Raw genomic sequence first — 5,175 nt, 5'->3', positions numbered from 1 at the left:
GAAAGCGCGGTGTCACAGGAACGCCGCATCCAGGCTGGCGTCCCGCAGGGGAGCTGCCTGTCGCCCGCATGCTATGCGTGCTATACCGACGACATTCCTGTCGTTGGGCAAGCGCAGCTAGCCCTCTTCGCAGACGACGCCGCCTACTTTGCGACATCTTTTAAGATGCCGCACGCTGTATCCAAGATACAGCCGACGCTTGACGCCCTTCCTGACTGGCTCTCCAAATGGAGGCTATCAGTCAATGTGGGCAAAACGCAAGCGCTCATCACAGGGCAAGCCACCGCCCTACCCAATCCTCCTTCTCTTTTAGGTCAGCCGCTCACATGGTCGCCCGCAGTGAAATACCTGGGGGTGACCATAGACAGGAGGCTCAACATGGACCGGCACGCCGCAGACACAGTTCGAAGAGCGAAAGTCGCTCGCATGTGTCTGCGTCCGGTCTTCTGCAGTAAGCTCCCTGTACGGACCAAGCTTGGTCTGTACAAAGCTTACGTACGATCAAGACTTACCTATGCTTCACCTGCCTGGTACTCTTTCTGTTCCAGGTCAAACAAGGAGAAGATGAGGCGCCAGGAGACCCTCACACTGAGGACCATCCTCAAGTGCCCGCGGTACGTCAGCAACGCAGCCCTCACCGAGACACTGAAGTGGCGCGGCCTGGAGGAGTTCGTCGAGCGTCTCGCGCGGGTCATGTTTGACCGCGCGGACAACGCCGGCCTGGACCATCTTCGGGACATCGCGCCGCACCACAACACTAGACCTCCGGAGAGGTGGGCTCGGGACTTGCCCCGAGCCCTTCTACACCAGCAGTAGCTGACAAGCACTGCTCACCACACTACATTCGGATTCAACACGCCACACACGCCAGCTAAGCTGCCGGTCGCCTTCACCGCGGCTCCATAACCTGGCCCCGCTCAAACGGTATCACCAGGTTAGGGGCCGTAGGGTTGGATAACGATCGGTAGCGAAGAGCTGGCCTACACCAGCTACCCACACCGTCCCCAAAATGACGGCCATCAGACCACCCCACCAGTCGGTGGGGAAGCGACCCGCGACAGCCGCCGCAGCCATTGTGCGGTAGCGGCCCCTCATACCCCCCTGACGGGGGATATCGACAGATCACTCAAGTCAAGTCCCCTCACCGAGACACTGAAGTGGCGCGGCCTGGAGGAGTTCGTCGAGCGTCTCGCGCGGGTCATGTTTGACCGCGCGGACAACGCCGGCCTGGACCATCTTCGGGACATCGCGCCGCATCACAACACCAGACCTCCGCAGAGGTGGGCTCGGGACTTGCCCCGAGCCCTTCTACACCAGCAGTAGCTATCTAGCACTGCTCACCACACCACACTCGGATCCAGCACGCCACACACGCCAGCTAAGCTGCCGGTCGCCTTCTCCGCGGCTCCATAACCTGGCCCCGCTCAAACGGTATCACCAGGTTAGGGGCCGTGGGGTTGGATAACGATCGGTAGCGAAGAGCTGGCCTACACCAGCTACCTACACCGTCCCCAAAATGACGGCCATACGACCACCCCACCAGTCGGTGGGGAAGCGACCCGCGACAGCCGCCGCAGCCGTGAGGCGGTAGCGGCCCCTCATACCCCCCTGACGGGGGGTATCGACAGATCACTCACACACACACTTCAGCTATCTTTAAGCGTAAGCATGATCGTAGATTCGTGATTGCAACAATTTTTTTCAAATTTGCCACCTTGTCCTACGGATGGATTGAAAAATTCGCGGCCTAAATTGTTGTATATATATTATATCATAATTATACATGTGGATAGTTGGGTAAAGTGCGGTAGGTACTGAATAAAAATAAATCAGTCTTGGTCTAGCTATCTTGGTGGTTTTACTTAGATCCCTAATCCCGAATACTACATGGTGTCAGGTGTAAATAACTCAGTGTATAAATCGTAAATCGGACGTTTTGGTTGATTAGTGATGACGGGGAAAGAAAATGCTGGGTCGAGTGCTCAGAATAGTAAATTTACAACAGCCCCCGCCGTTATGCGACGGCGGTAATGGTAACATGGCGGACAATTGGCGTGATTGGAAAAAGGCATTCGATTGGTATTTGGTGGCTTCGGGGCGCGATGGGGCACCGGGTAAAGAAAAATGTGCGTTATTCTTACACATCATCGGTAAAAGAATTGGACTTTGAAGAGGCCGAAAAGGACGATTTTGATGTGTTGTGCGGAAAGTTTGAATCGAGGTGTGACCCAACAAAAACCATCTGTTTTTTGAGTGTTCTCAGGGAAGTGATAAGTAAGTGTAATCGGAGAGGACATTTTGCGAGATGTTGTCGGTCTTCAGGATTTGTAAATCATGCGCTGCGTGAGTTATCGTGTCAATCAGCAGAGGAAGTGAGCGAAGAGGAGGAATTTATGATAAGGGGAATTGAAATCGGAAGCGTTGACAGCAAGGACTGGTACGAGTGTATAGTGGTAAACGGAGCACGGGTTCAATTTAAATTGGACAGCGGTGCGGACGTGACAGTTATCTCGATAAATAATTATGTGGCTGCCGGATTTGATCAACAATCATTATGTAAGACGAGTACAATATTGAAAGAGGTTAGTAAGCATATTTTACCCGTTGTAGGTTGTTTTGAAGCGTATTTAAGTTTTAATGATGTCACAATTAGACAAAAAATATATGTGCTAGACGCTGCATGTGACAATTTGCTATCGCGAGATGCTTGCGTACAATTAAGGTTGATACAGCGTGTTTATGAAATGAAAGAAAATTGCATTAGTAAGATGATTGCGTCGCATAAGCACATTTTTGAGGGAATTGGGCAGTTACCGGGGTTACATAAGTTAACAATTGATAACAATAAGCAACCAAAGTAGCCAAATAGTTCGGTACACCATATATTTAGTATGGTGTACCGAACTATTTGGTCACTTTGACTGCCACAAAGTATTTGACGCTGACTGTACATACCTAACTGGTAATTAATGTCCATAGAAAGAGGACACAATCTCAGTTGCATTGTATTCATATAAACCATTACAAGTTAGTAATAAGCTTATAGTGAACCTTAGTGCAATGTAATAGGGTTTACAATGGAACAGTGTAAATATCGCATGATGTAGCTTATACATCATAAGATGCAGGAAGGCCGATTATGCTGGTATGGTCATGTAATGCGCAGAAACGAACACCACATGACGAGACGAGTGTTTGATATAGACGAGGGCAAGAGAGACAGAGGTCACCCGCCAACTAACTGGACTAGAACCATCTCCAAGGACATGACGGAGCTAGGCCTAACGCCAGCAATGACTAAAGATCGCAACAAGTGGCGATCATGTATCAGGAGGGCCGACCCCAAATAGGGAATGCGCCAGAAGAATGATGAATTACAGATCTACGATGAGTAGATGACGCTTAAAGGATTAAAGATAGTTAAAGTGTGCAAAACGTAAGCCATCGCGCATACGAACATACCATGAGTGCGAAAGAGGCAGACTACAAATGAAAAATCGTGACCATTTTTGAGTTTATTAATTTTTTTAATTTTCCGCCATATATTAATTTTCAAACACATGTCGGGCGTCGTAACACCTTAAGAGCCCTCCACACTCGTGCGCGAATCGAGGCGCGAAGCCGCGAACGCGAGTGTGGAGGCCCCTCGCGTCGATTTCGCAGATTGTTCACGCCTTCGCGCCTTATACCCCGTTTTTTGTCGGTATTTGGCCCGCGTCAAAGGAGACGCGAAGCGCGAACTTGCAAGACTCCACACTCGCGATCTCTTCGCGCCGCGATTCGCTCACGAGTCGGTTAATCTGTACACTGTCAGAACCTTCTATGGCGGCTACTTGGTTATATTGGGTGCGAACTTGATCAACCAAAAATCAATTTGATAGTTCCCAGTTTGAATCAGTGCTTTGCCGCAAACTAAATTCGATCAGCTGACGCTTCGGCGCCATCTTGCCGCGAACCGAACTGTGAAATCGCCGTGAAGTTGTGCGAGTGTGGAGTCTACGTCAACGTCGCGGTATGTTCGCTCCGCGAAGTCGCGCCGCGATTCACGCGCATTGTCTGGAGGGGGCTATAAGTATGTTAATTAGAAAATATTAATCTCATCCACAAGGAATCCAGGGCTATAACCGCGAAAATCGAAGTTCATCAAGTGCGGGCGTTTTTCTCTGTCACTCTTATTTCGTCTCAGTGAGAGTAAAAGAGATCCCCGCAATTTGTAAACTTCTTTTTTTTATGGTAGAGGAGGCGAACGAGCGGACGGATCACCTGATGATAAGCGATTACCGCCGCCCACGGACACCTGCAACACCAGAGGGGTTGCAAGTGCGTTGCCGTCTTTTAAGTTGGGAGTACGCTCTTTTTGAAGGTTTGAAGGTCGTATCGGTCCGGAAATACCGCAGGCGACAGTTCATTCCACAGTTTAGCTGTGCAAGGCAAAAAGTTCCTGGAGAAACGCACAGTTGAGGACTGCCAAGTTGCCAACCATCTAAGTGGTGAGGATGGAAATGTTGTCACGTAGGGCGATGGCGAAAAGAAGCGGCAGGGATTAATCCGAACAATTCCTCGGAGCACTCCCCGTTGTACATGCGATAGAAAATGCAGAGCGAGGCCACTTCTCTACGCAGCGCCAAGGAGTCAAGCCGATCCGAAATACGCTGGCAGTCGAGAATTCGAGTCGCTCTTCGTTGGATGCGGTCCGGAGGGAGAAGCTGGTACTGGGGTGCCCCTGCCCATAGATGAGAACAGTATTCCAGTTTTTGCGGTAGGCCCCCAGTTATTAGTATATGTAAGCGAGAACGAATGTCGACAGAAGTTACCGCGGACCACCTTCCTGACGATCGATCATAGTGGCGGTCCGGTACGCCTATCAGCAATCAGTAACAGCTTTTAGGACGACAAAATTAAGTAAGATTTTGTGAAGCGTTTTACAGAAGAGAATAAACTGTATCCATCCCTTTTTAGGGGCCATAATACTAGGACAGCAAAAAGACAGTAAGAGAATCTTACTGTCTTTGCACTTACTGACTATGCACAAATGAGAAAAGATCTTGGCCAAACAATATATTCCACGTTATCCTAATATCCCAGATACGTATAACTTATGGTCACCCTAATTAGAAAGAGATGCAACGGCCCACCTTGACTTCTCATGTGGACACACTTTTTAGCCAATGTACC

The sequence above is a fragment of the Cydia pomonella genome, chromosome 1 (genome assembly GCF_033807575.1).
Source record: "Cydia pomonella isolate Wapato2018A chromosome 1, ilCydPomo1, whole genome shotgun sequence".
NCBI lineage: Eukaryota > Metazoa > Arthropoda > Insecta > Lepidoptera > Tortricidae > Cydia > Cydia pomonella.
The sequence above is the reverse complement of the archived record's forward strand: the minus strand, read 5'-3'. Positions refer to the sequence as shown.